Source organism: Pelodiscus sinensis, chromosome 10 (genome assembly GCF_052426305.1).
Source record: "Pelodiscus sinensis isolate ZL-2025 chromosome 10, ASM5242630v1, whole genome shotgun sequence".
Taxonomy (NCBI): domain Eukaryota; kingdom Metazoa; phylum Chordata; order Testudines; family Trionychidae; genus Pelodiscus; species Pelodiscus sinensis.
Genome location: NC_143061.1, coordinates 8,258,375 through 8,272,662, shown reverse-complemented (window position 1 = coordinate 8,272,662; position 14,288 = coordinate 8,258,375).

Here is a 14,288-nt window from a genome sequence, read left to right as displayed (position 1 = left end):
GGTCAGTGGAGGATGTATGTTTTCTAGAAGGAGACTTGAGCCCCATGCAACTACCTAGGAAACACTATGCAAATTAGGAAGACGACATCCAGATCCTAGTCTCAAATTCCTTGGCTTGCTGGTCTGAGTTCCAGCCGGTTTCCTATTCAGGATGCTAGCGGGGCTACCCACGTGCTCACTTTGTATAACGAGGAGCAAGACATGTTGTGAATTCACCTCTAAGCTGTTGGCACATAGAGGACACGTTCACCTGCAGTTTGGAGAAAGAGGGCAGAACCCAGCCTGAGTTAACAATTAACTCTCCCTTGCACAATCTGTGCTTGGGAAATGCAGAGCCATTTCTGACCTTTTAGCCTTGGGAGTTATTTCAAAATAAATGGAGTGTCCACACAACCAAGCCTGTTACTTCAAAATAAGGGGCTGGTTATTTCGAAAGAAGAACTCTTACTTCCTTGGGAATAAGATTATTTTGAATTCAGTTATTTCAAAATAATTTCCTAGTGGTGACCTTCCCTGAGTGAGGAAGCAAGGCCCAGTGGGTAAAGCACAACTGGGCAGCGGGAGGTCAATCTACTCCTACGTAAGGCTAATGGACCCAGAAGGTGAGATTGAACCTGGACCTTAGGGGCTAAAGCAAGCATGAGCTAAAAGCCAACTGGTTTTCAGCTAAGGCTATAAAGCAGCCTTCACTTGCCCTTTCTCAGTCCCGCTAGGTTACACCTATAATCCTCGGTGACTGTAATATCTGAGCAGCTCCCAAGCGGTTAAGGAGGTAGCCTCACAATTTCCCTGTGAGATGAGGTGAAGCATTAGTAACTGGCTGGGAGCTCAGTCTAACCATTTCCCTGGACAGGAGGGAGGCCAGGAGCAATCCCGGGCAAAGGAGGCCCCACCCCTTCCCCCATGCTGAGGATGCTGGGACTGGAAGCGGGATTTAAAAGGCAGTCAGGCAGCTCAGAAGGAAGTGCTCCAGGGAAGGACGTGAGCTTAGCCCTCACCACGCCAGTGACCAGGACAGCCTCAGAACCCAGCTACTGGAAGCAGGGCTGGAAGACAGGGATGGTCAGTGGCTGGCCGTGATGCACAGTGTGTGAAGAAATGAACCAGAGAGGCTGACGCAAGATACCAGTGGATGAATTGAAGCCGAATCGGCCTCCCAGGGACGTGGGTCAGAATCCGGTGTGGGAAGGCCCCAGTTCCTCTACCCTGCCCCAGAAATGTACCTGTGAGGCAGAGCTGTTGCTGGGGATGAGCCATTGGGTGTGACTGTACCTGTGCTGGCTTCCAAACGTCTTGGTCTCCAAGTCTTTGTTGATGCTGCATCGGGGAGAGCCTTGGTCCTAAGGCACACCTTCACCTCGTTTTTTCTGCCTCGGCATCTGTGCCAAAGGTTTGGGTATTATTGTCACCCTCTTCAAGCTTGTAAGGACAACTTGCACTGGCTTGTCAAACCTCTAGAAGAGATCAGTGACCCTAGAAGCTCATTGGCAGAGGGATGGAGAAGTTTGACATTGATAGCCGTGCACTCTGGAACCAGACTAGCTGACGCAGGCTTTCTGTGCAAGATTCACAGCACTGTTTTCTGGCACAGAAAAAGCAAACAAGACTGCTGCGAAGACACAGTGGGTTTTGCAGTCAAACACTCATCCACTCCCATGGTCAAATGTCCCATTGCTACATCACAGTGTATCTCCCAGCAGCAGAAGCAGTAATCTCCCCCTGGCAAATGTTTCTATCCACTTAGAGACCTCAACCCTAAAGTCAGCTCCGATCAGAATATGTGGCTGTCATGCCTTGGCCACCATGGAACAGGGAAAATGAGTGCTAATGGCCAAAGACTGGTTCTCTGTACCTAGGGAGGACTGTGCATTACCAACACCTGCTTCTGGAAGGTCACATGGACACAGTCACCAACTGGATTTAAGGGTCATTGGTAAAAAAACACCCAGAGGATGTTCTCTGTACTCAGTTCACAGGGCAGACGGTGTCATGGATCCTGGGCTTGTATGCTGCAAAATGAGGCTTTCACTATGGATGTTTCTTAGTACTCAACAAAGCTGTTTGTCGGAGCCTTAATATCAACAGCACAAAAGACCAAGGAAGGTCTTCAATTCACTATGACTCTCCTGGAAGCTGTCTCATCTAGCACATCCCCTGCATGCTGATGCAGCCAGGAACACACTCCGAATGAATATCCATACAGCAGCAACTTTAACTTTCAGTAAAGAGGCGGTCCAAGACTAAGCCTGATTTGCAGCAAGCTCTGAAGAAATATCTCCAGTTATTGACGCAAAACACACAGCACATTTCCAGTGCAACATGAATCTCTCCCTTGCGACTTGTGCTACCCTCATAGTAGCTAAGGGTGCATCGCAATGAACAGCAAGTCAAGGTACTCACGCATGCAGGTTTCCACTGTGCAAGGAGACATACACCTCCTTTGAAAATGGAGATGTAAGAGGTGTGTATGTTGGGATCAAGAAAGCGATTGATCTTTCAGCCAAGAAGACTTAATGGAGACATTGTCATTGACACAAATGGGTGCGACAGTGGGTGAAAATGAGCCTGAATAGGTAATCCCAGTGCTGGCTTCAGGAAAAGATGGAACTCCAGGTGCAGTACTGAAACAAGAAGGACAAGTTGTGCTTAAGCATCTGCACAAAGTCTTGTTTTTCTGGTGGAGGCAGTGAGGTTTATTATAAGACACCCAGGATGCCACCAGCATCATAATACTGTATAAAGACAAATGAGATCAAAGTGAGTGCAACAACTACAAAGGAATCTTTGCTTTGTTGCTCAACTCCCCACCTCTCCGCCGCCCTGGAATAGGAGATGTATAAGTGGATTCCACCGATGAGCTGAGCTAGCAGCTCAGTGAATGTGTGCGTGGGGGAAGGGAATAACAACCCCTAACATGAAGGAGCTATTTTTTGTGTTGTTTGGACTCTGAAGGGCCAAGTTTATTAGGCAAAAGCAGGAGGTCCCCAGTGCTTAGCCTGGGTTAGCCCTATGTACAGGACTTGCTTGTTATAGAAGCATTTATGACCTTTTGCAACTGAAGACTGTAACGCATTTGTGCGTGAGTGTGTGTGTGTACTTCCTTTGCCTGTTAATACATCTCTCTGTATAGTGTATTATAGGATTCTTCAGAAGTGTTGTCTCGTGTGTGATGTCTAAGGTGTGATTGACCTGGAAGTGAGTGGTTCTTTGGCAGTAGGAGTAACCTGAATGCTGTTGTGATCCTTGGTGTAAGGGACCGTCTATCAGAAAGGCAGGCAAGGCCAATCAGTGTACTGAAGGATGATTGCTGTGGCTTGGTATTCAGACTGTTCTAGGCCTGAAGAGATTACAGTTGATAAGTGGTTGGTGACATTTAAGTATAGAACTCCCAGCCAGTTTGGGGTTTGTGCTCTGCTTCGTCCAGATCTGCTATACCGGAGCGACTATATCAGAACGTAACTCAGGTTAAGTGGCTTAAATTCCCTCTTCAGAAAGGCAGCTGCCACATTTGGCCAAGTGACCAAGCATATGTGGGGTAATAGAAAAGGCTGACATTGAACAACAACCTACAGATTTACCAGACGTACATTTGGTGCAGGGCCGTCCTGACCTATACGTAGAATATACAGCCGTGTAGGGCACCCAAAAATGTGGGGCACCACTGGGTCTTAATGTCCACCTACCTGGCTCTTCTGATCCCTGTTCTGTGGCTCTGCTCCCTCCGGAGAGGATCTAGTTAACTTAAAAGTGGCAAAGCCTGCCAGAGCGGTTAGCAAAACACTGAACCTGTGAAAGAGCCATTCAACTGGTAATGAAGCCATTTAACAAGACACTTGCCAATGCCAGGCCTATACTGTTGGTTTCTGAATTTACTGTGTTAGTCTACAGGACCTTAGTTTAAAATTAGCTTTAAAAATATTTCCTTGGTATGTTGCCAAAGATTGTAAAATCACCCCTAAAAAAACTCCATCACTCCCTCCTGCTCCTCTAAGCTGCCACTGGGCATAGGAGCACCAGTTTAATAGTACTGCTTAGGGCCCCATAAATCCTTAGAACAGCCCTCATTTGGTGCCCATTGCTGGATGGTGACGAGGTCTGGACAACCTGCAGCAGCATGAGAAAAGGCTAAACACCTTCTGCTCTTGCTGTCTCTGTCATATTCTAAATATCAAGCAGGAAACCAAAGTTCATGACACTGAAGTACGTGAGGAAGCAATATTGCTACTCCCTAATCACTACTTTCAAATAGGGATGTTAGATATAGTGTAATTGGATAATCATGTAACCGCATGAAATCTGAGTGGGTACATGATGATTTGATAGTCCCCAGGGGTGGGGCCAGTAGCCAGTGTGCTCCTGGGGAGCTCTCTGCTGCCGTTGTATCAAAGGCAGCAGCGCAGGGTGCCATGCAGGAGCTGGTCTGTGAGGGGAGCCTGTTTAAAAACCAGCTTCCCGCACAAACCAGCTCTCTGCTGCATCTGATACAGAGGCAGCAGCGCAGGGTGGCAGCGCCCCTGACTGTGGGGTCCGAGCACCCCATGGACAGAGGCTGCTGCTGGGGGGGGAGGCTGTTGCGGCAGGCCCAGGTGCGGGGAAGGGGGCAGGTGGCACTGTGGAGCTGGTGCTGGGGGGAACCGGCTTTTAAGTCATCTCCCCCCAGCACCAGTTCCTACCTGCTCCTTCCCTTGCTGCCTCTGTAAGAAGCAGCAAGCGGGGAAGGCAGGTCTGTGTGGAGCCAGCACTCGCAGGGAGCTCCGCGTGTATTGGCTCCCGCCTGCCCCCTCACCCTGCATGCTGCTTCCTCTCTATCAGAGGCAGCAGCATGGGGAGGGTGTCACATTACTGGATTTTAAAGGGAGCAGCCAGGTCATTGCTGCGCGCAGGAGGTGGGGCGGGGGGTTGCCCCAAAGCCTATACAAAGGGGGCCATGTGAGGTGTCAAACGAAAGCTTATGTTCTACTGATTCTATGTATGCGCTTCATGCACCTGTGTGATATCTGTATATGGAGTTATGAATGTGGACTCTGTGCCGATACTGTGAGTGTTCTCTGCCTGAGACAGAACACTGGGCCTGAACTGCCTGCTATAAGGAAGAAATGTCCAGTCAATGACTATGCTAATTAGCAAAGCTCCAGGGACAATGGCTCTCAAGGATCCCAATACATGTTTGGGAATAGTCTCCAGTCTGGGGCTGTAAGGAACCCTGAGTTTGAGCAATTTGCCCTGAGCAGACACCCTCAGAGATGCCCAGACCCGGCGCAGTCCGTCACAGGGGGCAAGCGGATCTGGTGCTTCTGCGGAGCCTCCTTAAAGCCGCTCCTCACGGGCACTGGCTCTCACTCCCTGCCCCTTGCTGCCTCTGATACAGAGGCAGCAAGTGGGGGGAATGCACATAGTCTATAAGATTAACTCTAGTGGACTACATGTTGACATCCCTAGTTTCAAACAGAGATCTCTCTACGCTTGGTCACCTGCACTGGCTGGAAGTGGAGGCTTTCCTTCATGGAGAACTTGTGGATTTTTCACAGCCACTGGTCCAATGTAGGCTCAGGTTCCAGGACACTTGCAAGAGGGACTTGAAAACTTTCAGCCTCCTCAGCACAAACTGGGGATGATGCCGCTAGCAACGTGCGACACTGGGGGGCTGCGCTGCGCCAGGGTGCCAGAGGCTGAAGAGAGATGGTTGAGCGAGAGAGGAAAGCTACGGGAGGAGAGCTCAGCAGACATCAGGTGCTAGTAATGTGCTGACCTCTGGCCCTGTGCACTGTCCGTGGCCAGGATTGTTCCTCGACACGTGGTCTTTTTAGCCACTTGTGATGCAGCAGTGTGAGAGACACAGCAACGGAGCAGCTTCGGCGCTTGGCAGTTGCCATTTAGACTGCAGATTGGAAACTGAGGCACAGCGAAATTAAGTCAGTACGTGTCACAGCCAGGAACAGGGCCCAGATCTCCTGAGGTTTGGTCCGGTGCTTTTATTGCAAGTCCTGGCTGTGACCCTGCCTCGCTGGGTGCCTCTGAGCATGCCTTCACTGATGCCTCCTGCCCCCCTCTTCCCTTCCCCCTTCTCTGTGCTCATTATCCTTCTCCCTTCCTTAGATACCGGCTGTTAATCCCTCCCTGCAGACTCCTCTGCTGTAGGTTGCTAATCACAGATCCCGAGTGCCAGAATTAACAGTGTGCAGCAGTGGACACCCGTGAATCTGTAATGAAGCTCCACTTCAGATGAGTCTGTCACTGGGCCAGCACGTTACCAGAAAGCAACTCCTCATCAGCCCTGCTTTGACTTTTTATTTGTCTCCTTTTAAATACCCAGAAGGCTCTGGTCTCCCTCTTTTCCCTGTAGTACAGGGGTGGGAACACCGTCTCACTCTGGAGCTGGAGCACATACAATCTACTAGTCTAGGTCCCACTAGGCTCTAGGGGGGAGTGATTTTCTCCTCAGTCAGAGGCCATGCCAGTGAAGGTTTGGGTGTTTTTTTTTTTTGCTTCTTGTATGTGTGGCCCTGACTGATTTTGGTTTTTTTTCTGAGGGTCACTGACCCTGAATCCCAAAAAGGTTCCCTAGCTCTGCTCTAGCAGGAGGAAGGAGAGACTTCAGTGCCAAAGAGATCAGGGTAGGATTCTGTGACTCCTCCGTTCCCATCTCTAAAGACTAGCCAGAAAATTCCTGGCCTCTACAAACCTAACCTGCACGCTCACCTAGGCAAATGCAAAGCTCTACACATCTAGGAGAAGAGGGCGTCAGCCAGACATTCACTTTAGGGAACTCAGACTCTGAAAAGTGTTGGTATCTTGCTAGATAACCAATCAATCATGCATTTCCTGTGTAGTGTTTTAACTAAAAGGGCAAACCCATTCTTTGGGTTGGAACATATGATGTAGGCATGAGGAGATAATATTACCTCTCTCTTTAGCACTGGGGGAATGTTAAGAGGCATCACGGGAAGAGTGTGTCGAATTTGAGCATCCACACTTTTTAAGAGGATATTAAAAATTTGGAGAGGGTTCAGAAAAGGGCTCTAGGAATGATTTGTGGTATGGCAAACAGGCCTTACAGTGAGAAATTTAAGGAGCTCAATGAATTTAATTTATCAAAGAGGAAGTTAAGAGGAGACCCGATCTCAGGTCAGCAGCACTGAGAGAAGATATCTGATATTGAAGTTCAGTGGCCTGGCAGAAAAAGGTCTAAAAAGGATGTTGAAGCTCAAAAATATCAGATTGGAAATGGGGCACAAATGTTAAATGGTGATGGTAATTAACCACAGGAACAGAATACCAAGGTGCATGGTGGATTCTCCATTGCTTGTTTCAGATTGATGCCTTTCTAAAAAGTTTGCTCTAAAGCAGTGTTTCCCAATTTTATTTGGCCACATAACTCTTTTAAACTCAAAAGAATTTTGTGGAACCCCTAATAGCAGTCTTATATATGGAGCTGAAAAAGGAGACCACAAATAAGTAAGGATGATAATAAACAAATGCTAAACAAGGTCATGAGATCAACACAAATGAAAACTGGTTTCAATAAAATTAATAAATGCTTAATATTTATGATTATTATTATTATTATTATTTATTTTAACAACATGTTATTGTAATGGAATTTTCTCGCGGAACCCTTATTTTCACTTCACGGAACCCCAGGGTTCCCCGGAACACCATTTGGGAAACACTGCTCTAAAGAGCCACAAGTAACTGGGCTCGCTGTAGGAATCAGTAGGTGGAATTCTCTAGCTAGCCTGCGTTACTCAGCTCAGACTAGAGTCAGGCAGTTAGCCTCGCCCCTCCTGGCCTTAAACTGCATGAATCAAATGAGAGGAATTCCAAGCTGTTTCCCGCGGATCATTCAGAGATTGTTCCTCTTGAAGGAGTGGAGTTTGCAGCATGCATCCACCTCCTCATGAGCCTGCCCTTGTACCTTCCTGCCACGGAGGAGGGCAAATCTGATAAGTTTGCCCCACACGTGGGCTTTCTGAAGGATGCCTTGTTTCAAGCCAGACCCTTTCCCTGTCCTTGGGAGTCACAAGCGAACCCGTCTCAGCTCACAGGAAATAGCAGCAAATCTGTAAAACATGTTATCAACAAAGTCAAATCACAGCTGGCCCCTTCGGAGGCTCTGCGCTGTAAGCGATTCTGTGGTGAGGGGCCTCAATGAATTACCCAGACTAAAGGAGAGTGTCTCTCTGGATCACCCCCCCAAGATGCCACGCTCAGTAGCTGTCGGCACCCAGGATGAACTTGGCTGGATGTGGAAACGAGGTGTCCTGGGTGAGGACTTTGGGCTGCGGGGCACCCTCGCGGAGGAGGGAAAGACGTCCCGTCCATGTCCTGCCTCTGAGAACACAACGCTAGACGTGGCTATTTATATTAGCCTTTTCTGAACAGGGCCTGGGCCATGGTGCCCCTTTCTTCTCCTCTCCCCAGAGGCAGACGCAGCGTCATTAAGTCCCAGGACACCCCGAAGCTTAAGGGATGGGACTTCAAAATCACCCAGAACTGGCCTAATTCTGCTGAAGGGATTGTACCCTGGATTTTGCTGAGAGTGGACTTAAGCCATGCCTGAGTCCTTCCAAAAATGCCACCCCCTTGTGCGTCTGGCCAGTCCCCACCAGATTCCACACAGGAAAGCTGACTAAAGCATTGAACCCCATTCTTCTGGAAGTGCCCGCTGCATGCCTGATGCTGTGCCGGACATGTGCTCGAGAGAGGACATGCGATCAGAGCGCCCCGCTGAAAAGTCAGACAGGAAAAAGCGAGAAGGCCTTTGGAGACCCGGAGGAGGGAATGAGTCCCTGTTTGTGGCCTCTGTGTTCACTCTCCATCAGTCGCTGGGACTTTTCACAGGCAGGAATATTTCCCCCAGGTCTTTAGGAAGAGTGAGCTGGCACCAGGACGCTTCTGCTCCTTGGACTCTGGCAGAACCTGGTCATTCACTGGGCTGTGTTATCCTGAGCATCTTGTACCATAACTGGATCCCGCTCCCTATTTACCCAACCTTTTCCTCCTTTGGGCATGCCCACGCAGGCTTGCCAGGGTATCTCTTTGTTATCTTTGGCAGAATTTCATTTGTCTTTTTTGATCAGTGCAAGGGAGGCTGTCGGTTTGTTTTTAAGCATCCTTTCAATGTTTGTCTATTTGTAAAAAAGTCCAAGTTGTGGGAAATCGTTACTTAATTACAGTAAATGCTGGGCTTCAAAAAGTAAGAGCCTTCTAAAAGTTAAAGTTGAAACGCTAATGCTCAACACCGCATGTCAAAATAGACAGAGAAAATATCCTTAGCTCAGACTTTAATTAAGTTCTCAGGAGCATTTTGCTTCCTTTGCCTCTCTCTAGGTTTTAATGGGTGATTGAGAGAAATATATTTTTTTTCCAGTGAGTGTTTTGTGTTTGGTGAAATTGACATTTACCGACATTTTCTGATAAAAATCGAATCCTTCCAACTATACAGCCGGATTCCAGGAACATCTAAAGCCTCGAATGGTTTTGAGTCAGCGTGAAGGGAGGGAAACACCTATGAACATGGTTGAAAAATTTATTTTTTTTAAAAAAGAATATCACCATATTTAATCATCATGGCAATTCGTCCCCTATTACGATCTCTGTTAAGTTCTCAACCACTTTTGGCTATTTACACACGTGGCTTTGCAAATTACATCTGTGCAATAGTGCAGCCAGCCAGGAAGGGGCAGTGTGCATCAGTGGTGATGCCTAGGCTGTCGTGGCTCAGGGTCTGGTGGTAGGTGTTGCAAGAACACATCACGAGGAGATGGTCCTGGCCCCAGAGCTCACCAGTCTAAGTGCTCACTCTCCCTCTCTCTCTTTCCCCTCATCTTCTCTCTCTCCAGTTTTAATGCTGAAATCTAATTTCCCCAGCTGTAGGGGAAGGAAGCAGGACTTGTTGTCACAGGGCCGGTGCAGAACCCTTTTCTTGGTGGCGTTGTCCATTATGTGTCATTGCTGAAGATGGGAGAAAACGTTTTAATGTGTAGATTCCGATGGGAAAGGGGGGGCTTGGTATATAACCCCCCTGCCGCACTGCCAGGAATGGACACGGATTCTCAATTCTTTTCTTTCTGGTCCACTCAGCACTCTGGCTCTCTGCCTATCCACTCCTCTACCGCCCCAGTGCTGCGACTCCCACCTTCCCGCACTTCATTTGACCTGCGTTTAACGCTCACTTCCCCAACACGAGCTGCATCCGCCCCACCCCCAAATCAATTCCTTCTCTCTTCCCGCCTCTCTCCTGCTGTCAGCTCCGCAGGGATATCCTCCCCGCTCTCCAGCTTCGACTCCCATTGTGACCCATCTCTCTAGTCCGGCTTGGTCTGTCTCCACTTGTAGCCAATCTGCTTCCATATCCCAGCCCAAGAGTTGTATCAAGAGCCGGGAGGTACCTGAGAAGCCCAGGCCTAACCTGGGAAGGCTGGGCAGCGTGGAATTTACTCCAGAGAAGAGTCCAAATTTGCCCCACTCTCCTGCCGGAAACCTTCCCTGACCTCCTGCACTACTGGCCCCTCCGTGACCCTCCGAGCCCCTCCAAATCAGTCTGCTCACAGGTGTTATCCACCTGGGAGTGAGCCCGTTTCCTAAGAGTTAAATCATGTAACTGCAATGTGCCCCTTGTTAATTAGAAAAGCTCCCCATAAGAGGAGTCTCTGATTTGCTGCCAACGTTTCAGTGCAGTCACTTTTCAGCTATGCAGTCTGACGAGAGCGAGTGGCTCGCTGGGGTTTCTCGAAGAGGCTGGAAGGAAGGAACGAGGGCCTGCAGCAATCCTGTACGCATGTCTTCCTGCGGGAGCGGTGACTTGGGTTTTGCTCAGGGTTGTCCACCTCCTGGCGTGAGCTCCCCCCCGGACAGTGCGAGAAAGGGGGGAACTGAAAGGTGCTGTGAGCTTACTCAGACTTCTCACTGGCGGAGGGTAGTTTATTGGATAACACCTGGAATCTATTAGACTTGGACGATGGAGTCGAGTTTTTGCCGCCTGGAGGCAGCTAAAGTATAAATAGCGGCAAAGGGTTTGTTTTGACTACTTTAAATTGTGCAGGTTTCATGCCCTGAGAATTGGGAGTTCGGAGCCACTCTTAACGCAATAACCTTCTCTCCCCAACACAGGCCGGAATCTGCACTTCGTTCTCCTCTCACTCGCCTTCCTCACTTCGCTTGACTCTTTCCCCCATTTCCCATCTGTTTATCACAAGCCTCCCCTTTCCCCGGCCTTGTGGGAGCTCCAAACAGAGGGGTTGGGATGTTGCTGTGTGTCTGGAAATGGAGGGGAAGGTGGAGCTTTTCAGTGAAAGCTGGAAAGTCGAGGGGCAAAACTGGTAAGAAATGGGACTGTGGGCAAGATGGACCATGGCCTGACCCAGTACGGCAGCTCTTAAATATATCATTGCCAGGCTGGTGCCATGCCTGTTGGTATGGCTACATTGGGGGGGCGGGGTTTCGAAGAAGGTATGCAAATTGCGCTCGCATTTGCATATCTTCCGGGGGTTTTTCAGGAAGAGGATTTTCCGATATTTGGCCTGTCTACATTGGGCCAAATGTCGGAATCCCCTCCTCTCTTTCAGAAGCCCCCTGTACACCTCAGGGCCAAATATCAGAAAATCCTCTACCAGAAAAAAAAATCGGAAGAAGATATGTAAATGCGAGCATAATTTGCATACCTTCTTCGAAAGACCCCCTCACAGTGTAGCCGTACCCTGAGATACGGTCTGGAGATCATTCCACTCGTAACGCCCACTGCCATGCCAGTGTTGCACTATAATGTCCAACACTACGCCAGTGTCAGTACCTTGTCGCCAGGCTGGTACCGTGCTGTGATCCAATGTGCTGATCTCAGCCCTACGTCCTATGACACAGCCGCCCCGGGGCAGTGTGCAAGTGAATGCCACACCAATGGAGTGCCAAGACAAGGTGTGATTTCCAAGGGAAATGCTCCCCCGGCGCCAATGTGAATGGCTCTCCCATCTTTGTCCTGTGCTATACCTATAGCTAAATTAGACAGTATCTCAATGAAGTGGAGAACAACCTGAGTTCTGAAGAGGCACCTCGTGGCAGTGACAGCAGGGGCTGGCACATTAACAGAACAGGAGCCTTTCTGACTTGAAGGCTCTGTAACAGGACTCCTGCTTCCGAGCACCAACCAGGCTCCAGCCCTGGGGCAGCAGGGGGCTGGGTCTGTGGCAAGTTGCAGAGAAGGGAGCGGTTGCAGCCTCGCGGTCACCCACAGACAGGGAAAGGCAGCTCCGTGGCATCTGCCATCTTAGAACCTAGTGGGTCTGAAATGCCCTTTGTTGCTTTCTGCTCTGGCCCCTCCCACTTTTATGTACCAGCTGCATTTCCATCGTGGATTTTCCAATAGTGGTCTTGTCCGAAACTAGTTTGTAAGGTACTCGGAGCAGGGACTGTCTCTTGCTAGGTGCCTGTACTATGCCCAATGCAATGGGATCTCCGGGTGCAGCTGGCACAATACAGCTGGATGCGCACTATTTCCATTTAGCCTGATCTGATCACAGTCATGACACTGGCAGGCACAGGGAGAGCACGGTGTACCAAAAAGAATATGGAGCTCCGAGGGTCATGCCTGTTTTGCTAACCACTAGTTCACGCTCCCCTCCCAGAGCCAGGAAGAGACCCTGAAATTCCTGATCTCCAACAGTCTACAGGTTGGACCTCTCAGGTCTGGCACCCTCAGGAACTGAGTGGTCCCGAACAAGGGAGTTTGCTAGACCAGGGGACATCAACGCCGGCCCTTCTGCTGCCACCCAGGCTGGGCTCCTGGCCCCGGCAGGACTCCTAGCCGCAGCCGGAGTCCTGGTTTAGAAAGGATCAGCCTGTACTCTACAGGCTCAAACTGTAGCTGTGTAACCTAGTATGTGGCAAGAGCTTTCCAAGAGCTCCATAGACAAGCTGCACTGGGGTTCTTGACTGTCCAGGCTTTGAATGCTGCTGACAATACATCCAGCATTTCCCTGCAGTTGCAGATGATGGAATGATTTGTTCCTACATTTCTTATTAATAGCTGGTTTACTTAATGCACCAAGCAAGAACATGTCCTTAAAAACCGGGTGTGTTGCTTAAAACTGTAATCTGTTGATAGTAGGAAGCCAGGCAGCAAAACCGAGATGGTCCACTTTTCAGTGGCACGTTACATCTTTTGATGACGGGGGTCGTGCATAGGGAGGCTTGTAGGTTGGGAGGCATGTTTTGGAGCAGCGGCATGGGGCACGGAGTCCTGCAGAGAGCATCGCAGCCAGGTCATCCTCAAAACTAATAATACTGCAAATCCTCAATCACTCATAGAGCCACAATCGTTTTCAAATAGGAGCCATCGTTGCGCATGTTGGCATGCGGGTGGGCAGAGCACGGTGGCAGGATAAACTAAGGTTGAGACAGAATGTAGGGCTTGTTGCTGCAGATCTCGACCCCGTTATGCCAGTGTACATAGGATTCTGGGCTGATGTCCTTCCTAACCCCTATAGGGATTGCATTAGCCTCCTTGCCTCACATCTGTTTAGAGTTGCGTTTCTGCAGGAGTCGGAAGCTCCAGGCATGGACCAGAGCCCTGTTGTGCTAAGCGCTCTACAGACATAGGAAAAAAGGTGGGTCCCTGCCCCCAGAGAGCTGACACAGTAAATGGAATCGCCAATTGCATGGATAGAGAACTCTCGCCGGGCTGGCATCTAGCTTGGCACAGGTTTGGGGAAGCTGGCAAGGCTGGGGTCTTGGCTTGGGCCTCAGCTGGGCATTTGGATGATTGCAAGTGGACAAGTTCTGCCACCTCTGACAGAAGCCAGGGTGGCAGAACGGGGTTGTGAGCGTGGAGGGTCCCCATTGTTCATGCAGACTCCTCCTGCTTGCTCTTGCGATATCCCCCCGGCTGAGAAAGGATGGAAAAGCAAAAAGGGTGTGCAGGAGAGGGGAGGTGACTAAACGGCATGTCGCTGGCACCCAGCAGCCTGCTGAAAGTTTTATTACAGAGATAATAAAGCTCAGGTAGAAATTGTGCACAGCTGGCAGGAACTGGGCTGCAAAGGAAGCTGCTAATAAGTTTTCCTTTTTCCCTGCTTACCCAGAATTTCATCTGAGCAAGGAAACCACCCCAGCTCCTCAGAGAGCAATTTCCAAGAATTCATTTCTGTTCCTTGTGCTTGTTTTCTCTTTCATCCAGTTAAAGATACATAATTGCATGAAACCAGCCCTGATATTAACTCCTAACACGAGGCTCGGCACAGGTCTGGCGCAGGAACGGGAGCAGGGACACACCACGGTCCCGATTCTCTTTTCCT